General features: G+C 43.5%; 1 pseudogene; it reads right to left on the bottom strand.

The window, feature by feature from the left end:
* Nucleotides 1-2,043: 2,043 nt before the first annotated feature.
* On the bottom strand, nucleotides 2,044-6,985 carry LOC119288317 (annotated as a pseudogene).
* Between the last annotated feature and the right edge of the window lie 3,364 nt (nucleotides 6,986-10,349).

Below are 10,349 nucleotides of genomic sequence, written 5' to 3'. Positions count from 1 at the left end.
CCCATGAAGCTCCGCCATTGTTCCCATGTACTCCCTCTGTAAACCTCCGAGGAACAAAGCAACATAACAATTTTTAGATCACTACTTTAGTGATCTAAATAGTGATAAAAAGGGTCCTAAAGCCGGAGTGTTGTACTCCCTCTGTTTCTTTTCTTTCCTTTTTTTAACAATTCAAAAAATTCAAAAACTGTTCAATATCTTCAAAAATTGTTCTGAACCTCAAAACATCTGCGCCATGGTAGCAGGCGTCGTTAACCAGAAAGACTATCTTGGTCATCCGAGTAATTCACCTCCGGAAAAATAAAGAGGAAACTATCTTATTATTGTTCAGGTATTGTAGCTTCACTGTGCAGTTAAGTCTTCACTCTCTCACACATTCATTAGCTCACATGTTTTGGCTGGCCAAAGTGTTGGGCAAAGTCTAGTGTTACACTTCAGTCTCTTGCAAAAACAGTAGCCTCTCAACAGTAGTCTAGTGTTACAATTCAAGAAAGGCGTGTCCCCTACACTACACTCATACCGTCATACGCTGCTCTGCTTAACACAGTCCTAGCTTCATACAAACAGAATCTACATTGCAGAATATTAACTTGATACAAATAGAATCTACATGCACCACGCGTCCACCGTCAGCACCACGTACCGTATGCACACCATCAGCCACCGACTTCCATAGTCCTGCAGATCCAATGATCAGGGTGAGTTCAGACAAGTGTCTAACTAGTTACTAGGTTCCATGGCAGGATGTGTGACTGACGCAGGGTGTCGTTCCATTGCTGCAATGTAAATATCTCAATCACGGGACACTGAGTGTGGCTGAATTAGGACCGAAAATCTCTGTCAGAAACGGAGGACACCTTCGCAGATGACGTAAAAAGACAGAGATCAGTGGATTCTTATCTTACCCCATCAATTCGAGAGAATCCTCAGTTACTCTAAGTGGCACTAGCGGGACAATAATTCCAATTATCAGCCAGGATACAGTTAACACCAAATTCAGTCAAAAACCCTTTTCTTTTCCCCTTGCAATGACAAAATGTTGCAGTTTGGTAGGCAGAGACGTGCTGCAGATATGGCCGGCGGCGGCGGCGCTATGAGCTCCTGGACGAGCTGGCACACGGCCCCCTTCCGGTCCATCCAGAAGCCTTGTCATTGTCGGCGACCCTGCTCTAGCACGGCGGCAAGAGGGGAGCCTCCTGCAGTTCTGTCCATGTCAGCAACACCGGGACGCCCAACCGACGTGGACGAACATGAACACTTCAAAGTTACAATCTTGTCCCCCCTCACTGTGTTCATCAGGTCTAGCTGACGTTGGGAGAGCCGCTTCCTCGCCGACCTTGAATCCCCCGAGATGCTCCTTGTCACCGTCTGCTGGGCACTCGACCGCATCTTGTGGTACAGTTTGCTAGACTTGTGCATCAGGGTGTAAATGCACCGTATCAACTGTGAACAGGCCACCAAGCTACAAGCAGACAGGTGCAGAGCAAAATTAACAACCTGGTCTCTCGGCTTCAGAGAACAGGCGACAGAGACAAGCATGATCCACCCAGTCAGCCTGATGCATGCGTTGCTTTTTGGTTATCTGTCATTCACCAAACAAACAATGACAAGTACGTACCTTGGAACTCCGTCTTCCATCTAGTTTTGCATCTCGATGTTTCCCCCTGAATCGACGGAGAAGACAAAAAAGGCACAGCCTGAAGAAACACCGAAACATTTCCAAGAGCTGCTGCCCACCAAAGTAGTCATTCATCACTTTCTCTCACAATTTGCTCCCTCCCCAGCACGTCCAGAATTATCCATAAGACTGATATGATAGCACAAGCAAAATATGGCCGCACCAGCACAGATATGATAGATCAGCCATGATAAATTAACTTAGTGTCTCGCATGACCAACAAAGGTTCCATCAGGCATTCAGCAGCAGGCACATTGTATCAAGTATGAAACTCAAGTACTGCAGTACATCAAATATCTCATTACGGGGGTGAATGATAAAAGAGACCTCCAGTTATTACATCGTACGTAAGATCACACAAGAGATAAAGATTAAAGTCTGTACAAATCAAAAGTGCGACAGATTCGAGGAAGGGGTAGCAAAACAGGACAGCACCAAGTGATGGAATAACGTGCAACTTAGACTACGTTCCGGGAAACGTTCATTCAATGGATAATAATAGGATGAAGAAGAAGATAACCAACACCACGATTACAAAAATCATCGTCAGTGACAGTGCACCAGAGGGCGGGAGGTGGTGGAGTGCGAGAGGGCAATGCGTGAAGCAATCAGCAAAGCAGGAGACAAGACGAGGGGATTCACACCAGCCCGTGAAGCAATCGGCAGAGAAGATTGGAGATTGGCCTGAAGCACTCCCACCTCGTAACAGGTTGCTGGAGGGCCTGCTATAAAGGAAAGTTTGTAATAAGTAGAATATTTGAAAGATTAATTTTTTTAATGAACTGCATATATGTTACGAAAGACTATATATCTCTGACAATGCAAAGATAGGCAACGGGAGCAAATTACCTTTCCATTTTTTTGCAGCTGGGGATCTAGATCAATCTCTAAATTCCTTCCAGCGGACATGCGCGATCTTTGGCCAACTTTCTCCATCAGGTGCTCGGCAACTCTCCTTCAAGAGCTCACAACTCCATACATATATGTGCTGGAGGGAGGATGGCAGATCTGGTAAAGATGATATGTTGGGGCAGCTATAAATGTCGAGCTTGTTCAGATTGGAGAAGGACTTCAGATTTGTTGGCAGGGAAGTCATTCGACAACCACAGAATCTCAGGGTCTTGACTAATGTGAAATTTGCAGATTCTTCCAATGAAACAAATGGTTCCTTGAATCCTTCAAGAGAGAGAAATTCTGGAACGATGGAACCTTTAGCTGAGAGCACGTTGTTCAGTATTACAGGACTGCTAACATAGAGTGACTTCTGGACTCGAAATTGCGAGACACACTCAGGGGTGAGTTTCGGAACATCAATCAAATGTACATGGTGAAGTTGCAGGGAAGACACTCCTTCGAGTGTACATAAATCTGGCAAGTGATACAATATAAATGATTTAACAGAGGTGAGACTACCAACAGATAAGCATGCAGTGCTTCTGCAACTGCTTATGAATATATAATTCATGTGTGGCCAGTCCGCACAGAAGAATTCAGCTGCAAGCACGCAACAACTTATACCTCTCAAGGGATAGTGGTAAACATTCTGCTCCATGTGCCAACTCTAAAGAAGGGCAGGAACTCAAGCTAACATCTGAAAGAGAGGTAGCAGCTCGTAAACCCCCTAATGACCTGAGACACCAACAACTTACAATGCACAAACTGTGAAGTTTTGCCAAATGTTGGAGGACCTCTTCTGAAGGAAGTGTAGTTAAAGTCATTATTTTTTGTAAGGACAACCATTTCAGTGAAACCAAAGCATCAAGGCAAGCAACTAAAGCTTCATCTGTAATACTGCATGAAGAAAGAGAAAGCCCACGAAGTCCCGATGGTGGAGCCAGTGGCAGCCTAATGCTCCTTCCATGCACGAGACTCATCATCTGCTCGTGACAGTGTATCCATGCATTGATGATATCCTCTTTAACCACTTTCTTTTTCTTTCTTCCAAGGACACTTCCAAGGTTATGAACACGTGAGACATCAGCATCCATCAATATCATTAGCTGCTTCAGAAATGAATGTTCTGATGAGAGTATTCTCCTAATATCTGATCCTGAATCCACCTCCCAGATTAAACCAAGTTGTGACGCCAAGTGGTCTATACTCATGATATTCTCGCTCTGTTCTTGATGTTCCAACTCATAATTGGAAACAAATATAAGCAGTGGGCAATTGGATATTGCTAAGTTTGTAAGGCCCAGTGGAAGACAAGGTAATGTCTTCAGGTTTGGCACATTGAAGAGGTCAAGTGAAGAGCAATTCTCAAATAGCTCAGTGTTGGATGGTAGGCCTTGTAACGCGCTGCAATTTCTAAAGCTCAAAGATTCTAAATTCTCAAAATACGGACCATCAAGTAACCAACCTGGATATTTTGAAGAATTGTAACCATCAATTGTAAGATTCTCAAGTTGAGGCGGCAGCATCAGGCCTTCCAAAATCTCCAAATGTAAACTATCCTCTGCATTGGTGTTATTCTCGCAACACCATTCAAGTTGCAAGCTACCAAGATGACTTTTTCGATGCAACTTCGATTCTAATGCTTCATCTTTCCCAGTGACATTCTCAAGATTTGTGACACTTAAACTGCCACGGATCTCATTCATATCCCTCAGCTGTAGCAATTCATATCCCATTTTCTTTTGCACAGAAAATTTCTGAACTTGTTGAAGTGAAGTTAGCTTGCCAATGTGAGGAATTTGAGGCGGTGCTTTCGGCTCGTTTGTTCGGTAATCATTCGAGTCAAGATGTCGTAACTTCCTTAAATTGCAGAGTTTCTCAGGGAAACTCTCAACTTTATCATTTACCAGAAGTAACTGCAAGTGGTAAAGAGTACACAAAGATCTTGGAAATTCGGAAATCAGTGTTCTTATGATGTTTAAATACCGAAGGTGCTTCAACTCACCAACAGATTCTGGCAACTTACTACTGGTGTAAGATGACAGATATAGGACGCGCAACTTCTTCAAATTCCGTATTATCTGATTAAAAATGTCACTTACATCATCCATTAGGGGGTCTATGCAGATAACAGTGCGTAAATGATGTAGCATGCAGATACTTTGCTTGTGTTGCATCATACTATCAACACGAACGGATATATGTCGAACTGTGGTTGGTATTTCTGTCACCTTATCATCTTCCAACCTGAAGTAGTCCTCCGCGGAGAGTGATTCTGCCAGATCATGAAGGAGATCATGCATAACATAGTATGTGCAACCGAATTTCTTATCAACCATTTGAAAGAACGAAACAGAGATCATATCCTTGAAGCAATCCCTCCCAATATCTTCCACTCTCTTCTTTTGGTTGCACCCATTAATGAGGCCCTCTGCCATCCAAAGATGAACCAACTCATTGATGACATACTTGTGGCCTTTCGGGAACAAGCTGCAATATAGGAAGCACCTCTGCACACATGGATCTAACTTCTCATAACTCCACAACAGTGCTGTCATAGGCTCACTTGATTTGTCAATCGTCAAAGTTAGAGCATCCTTCCATGTAGATATGTTTGTTATCCCTTTCAACTGGGAACCCACAACTTTGGCCGCCAAAGGAGATTGTCCAAGCCTTTTAGCAATCTTCTCTGCAAAATCTTCCAGCCTTCCACGCAACTGCAGATTTCCAATTTCTGGTCCAGAGAAAGCATGGTGTTTGAAGAGTGCCAAGAAATATGCATCTTCCATGTTTTCCAGAGGACACACTTCTACACAGTAAAGAGCAGCTGGAAATGTATCCCGTCGAGAAGTCACCAAAACTTTGCTTCCCTTCTGTTGGGAGAGTAGAGGAGCTAACAGATTCTCCCATTCCCTCTCGCTGCCAGGTTCAAACCAAACATCATCCAACACAAGCAGGAATTTCCCTGATTCTTGCAGTATGTCAAACAACTTACGTTGCAATGTATCAAGGTTATCAATGTGTGGGCATTCCCCCTGAGAGGCAGACTCAATGATCTCCCGTGTATGATGACGGACATCAAGTTTGCGTGAGATGCTTACCCACATTGTTACATCAAAATATTCTTTTATCCTCTTGTCATTGAAAACATGTTGTGCTAAGGTGGACTTCCCCATGCCTCCTGCTCCTACAATGGCCAAACCTGAGTACATAGATATACTAGACTCGGTAGAAGCAGTTGTCTTGGTAAGTCGATCTATTATGTGATCACGGTCCTTATCACGGCCAATCACTCTCAGAGGTGGTATTGATGTGGTCTCGGGAACAGCAGCTGATGTTTTGGCGGGGCTCTCTCCATTATAACCACAACCAGCTGGTAAGGATAGCAATTGATGGAAGTCCTTGGCTTTCCCAAGGGTAGCCTTCAGCTCCTTCAGATGGCAAATTAGCTTTCTGTTCTCAGAGCTCAGATTGGACAACCTGCTTGTTACAGAATGCAGAGGCTTCATAAAAGCTTTGTTGATGGTGGCCGGCATGGAATCCTTCCCCTTTGCTTTGCGCTTGAGGAGGTTGTACTCATGCTCGTCCAACAAGTCTTCAGCCAGGTAGAAGCCTTCTTTGAGTTCCTGAAGCCATTTGTCCAACTTGGGCCTGTGGTTTCCCTTGTCTGCTGCTTCAACCAACAACTCGAACTGTGGCAAGATAATTGTCTCCAGTTCGTGGAGCTCATGGGCCATGTCCACGTCGAGGTAGGTTGAAGCATCAGCAAGGAGCTTCTTCAAGACAGGTGATGCCGCCAATTTCAAGCTAACGCTTAAGGCAGCGCTAGCTAACGCCACTTCCATTGGGTTGCAGGGTTTACTTTTTGGGTTGAATAAACTGAAGATAGAACCAGAATTGCTTCTAGACACAGTGATGAATAAGAAAGCTGTTGAAGTATAGTAAATCGTAAGATAAGTTAGCTAGCTGCAACGATGATATGAAAACAGAAACCTACTGATGGATCAGTAGACGATGGCAAAGACTAAGAAAACTATTTGTGGCAGTGTGGAATGACCTGAAAATCGATAGACGAGCAATCGAAAGTGCTTCTGGAATGGATGTAGAAATAACCAATGAATATAGCAGTGGATGAACACCTGTTTGAGTAAGAAATCACGAAATAAATTAGCAGGTTGCAACAACGAAGATAATAAATAGAACTTTACAGCCAGATTTGTAGAGGATAACATATGCGAATAGAGTGGTGAACTTACACAGATGTAGAAGTGGGAAGCAGAGTTGTAGGAGCCGGCACAGAGACGAGGCAAGGTTGCAGACCGTAGGAGCTAACAATGTTGTGTTGCAAGAGAATGAGGCAGAAATCCCCAAACAGCAGGTCAAGACAATAGCAGATGGTCCAGCTACTTGCCGTTTCTTTAAGTTTAGCTGAGATGGACTTGCTAATAAACTAACCAGAGGCCAACATGGACACAGCTCAACGATGATAATTGAAGTATAAAGTAGCAGAGGATAACATTGTGACTAAATACAAACAACCAGTTGGTAGTTGGTATCCATCACCATCGCTGGCTCTTCATGCTTTCCATGAACCATCCTTAAAGATGTTCTACCCGCAAGGAAATCATGAGAAAAATAGGAATTCCTTGAAATTGCATCCATAAATTACATACTGCAGAGGCAATCTGACAAACTAGTCTGTGCTTCTCATTTTTCTTCTTCTCCTAGTCCTTCCTAGTCTAGCCTTTTTCACGTCCTTGGGTTTGGTTTACATCTAGAAGCAGCTATTGTATCAATGTCATTCCCTGTTTTACCCACTGAATTACAGCCTCTCCTGTCCTGCGCACTTTGAAGCAGAAAACACAAAGCATGCCGCTATAAAGTCCAGCGTATATAATTAGGATATAAGAAAGGAAATTTGGGTACCATTAATTGGTGGTATAAAGTAAGCAGGGAGTGTCTGTTGGCGGGTATCCATCGATCTGACTACGCAATAACGCGGACGAGAATGAATAAACCCACTAGGTAACGCGGACAAGGCGGATGGGAAGTGGTCAAGTGGATCTGACCCAACTACTTGCCCCTTTTTAAGTTTTGCTGACTGGACCTGCTAATAAACTAACTAGTCACCAATGTGGGCGGTGGACACACCTCACTAATCGATTACTGAAGTGCAGAACGTAAGCTAGACGCATTTTCATGTGATGACATGTCACATAATGGAGTTCTTGTACCAAAAACTTCAGCAGCCAATACATAACTCTCCAAACACAACACCATTGTGTGACTAAATACAAACAACCAGTATCTAACCCCTGAAGCATCACGAGTTAGAATCCCATTCTTCCCCTTAATTACCATGCATGCAAGAGTGGAAAACAACCATCATGCTTTCCATGAACCAACCTCACAGATGTGAAAGCTATGACCCCATTGATGCTCAACCTGCAGGGAAAGGTACCATGATCTCCTTCAAATTGATCCATAAATTACATATTCAAAAGGAAGGGATGCTGTACTGCCGAATAGCTTCTGAACTACTCCCTCCATCCCAAAATAAGTGACTCAACTTTATACTAACTTTGTGTTAAAATTAGTACAAAGTTCTCAAAATAAGTGACTTAACCTTGTATTAAAGTTAGTATAAAGTTGAGTCACTTATTTTGGGATGGAGGGAGTACAATAGAAGTGTACAGAATTTGACGGAGCGCTTGCTTCTAGATCTTCCACTAAGGAAGTAGCAAGTTTCTAGCCGATGAACTAGTGTACGTACCACTAATAAATACTCCCTCCATCCCAAAATAAGTGTCTCAACTTTGTATTAACTTTAATACAAAATTGTATTAAGGTTGAGACACTTATTTTTGGACAGAGGGAGTATATAACAGTCATCACTGATATAACAACCAGCTTTGGATAGTGTGTGCATACCTAACAAAGAATCAATGTCTTTTCTAGTTTCAAGTACTAAAAATATGTGGACAGTTGAGCTATACATATTCCCGCGCCTCATCCTGAACCACCTGCCTATCTGGTTTCCCATTCTTCAGAATCCCTTGCCCCCGGAGATACATCGATTCCTTCATCATACTGCACAGTTCACACGGTTTTTCAAAAGCAAGTCGTTGTAGTATAGTAGTAAGGGTCACGTGGGTGGCCCGGGTTCGATCCCCGGCAATGGCGAAATTTTGTTCAAAAAAAGGCCTGATTAACAAAATTAGCATTAGTCCAATAATCACATAAATGATCTCTAATCAAAGGTTGTTAGTATGCTTACTACTTTGTAAAAAGAAAGTATCATAGTTTACCCTGATGTGACTCTAAGGAGTCACTATCAATGTTGCTAGTGCGCACAATTATAAGTAATCAGAGGCAAGTACCAAGAAAGAGACATAAAACTAATGCGAGTATGAATGTCACTAACTTGTGTTGGGGCCAGCACCATGGTTCCAAAAGGCTTGAAGCTTTGAATAAGCCATTCAAATGGACGCGCACTTTCATGTACTTCCCCTAGCCCTGCTTTACCCACTCAATTAAGCAGGACCCTACTTAATTGACGCACAATTTCCTGTCTTTTCCTGCTTTACCCACTTAATTTACTAGCTGTCCTGCACACCTACAAGCAGAAAACAGAACAGCATACCTGCAAGTCAAGCGCACCGTGGGAAATCAAGATATCAGAATTCCTTTAAAAGGATCCTCTTGAGGGCATAAACAAAAAGAACAAAACTCGGCTTGAATATGCCCGGAAGCAAATTCGGATATCAGTCATGGACTCATGGGTACAAATAAATCATTGGTGCAAGGAACGAGATTGAGTTCATTCAGCAGTACTGTAGAAAAGCCCTGCATAAACATACAAGAACCCACCCAAAAATGCAATCCCCATAAATACTGGACAGGGAGAACACGGTTTCAGCATAGCGAAACCTGAAACCTTCTCCTTACAAACAGAAACTTGATATTAGCTACTAGTAGATAGGGTTCGAATTTGGTCCTGGTCCTGCTCCTGCTCCTGCTCCTAGATTAGGAATTTACAGTTCCTGCTGATCCAAAGAAACAAGAGCTGGGGCGGCCAGTTAAGGAAGTGCCTAGCCACCATCCAATTTGACTTCAAAATACTTGGTCGACAGTAATGCTTTTACACTTGGGTTGTTTAAGAATCAAATATGTTTTGGTGCTTATCACTGAAGCTCATCTCATATCCCTGTACATAAAGCATAGATGAACTAATTTTGTGAGCTCCGGGATGAATTGAGGGGAGAGGACCCGAGAACGCGAAGGGATCTAAACGGCACAGAGCAGGGATTAGGTGGGTGGGAGATGGACCTGGGGGATCGGACTGGGAGGGAGGGACGCCCGCCGCTGGTCGCCGGAGCCGACGAAGCTGAGAGGGGAGGGGATGGGTTAGAGTCTGGCGTCCGCGTGGACCGGACCGGTGGGAGGCTAACAGGGTCAATCCAGCGCCATTCGTGTGGGTATGGACGGCAGTGATGGGATCAGATGTGGTGTTTGTGTCAAGTTCCTGCCTCAATTTTTTTTGTTACCGAATAGCTTGTGAACAAACAATATTTCCAAGTACTAGGAAAAAAAATGTTCAAAAGAAATTTGTTGATGAACAAACAATGCATTTATTATCCTTCGGTTGCCTCCAAATACGAGGCATCTTGGTCGAATTTCATAGATTACGTTGGGGACGAGGATAGAGACAATTTGGCAGGCTGCGATGTCGCCGATGAGGGCGAGCCGGTTTGGCTGAAGATTGTGAAGAGGACAT

Source organism: Triticum dicoccoides, chromosome 4A, assembly GCF_002162155.2.
Source record: "Triticum dicoccoides isolate Atlit2015 ecotype Zavitan chromosome 4A, WEW_v2.0, whole genome shotgun sequence".
Taxonomy (NCBI): domain Eukaryota; kingdom Viridiplantae; phylum Streptophyta; class Magnoliopsida; order Poales; family Poaceae; genus Triticum; species Triticum dicoccoides.
The sequence above is the reverse complement of the archived record's forward strand: the minus strand, read 5'-3'. Positions and strand labels throughout refer to the sequence as shown.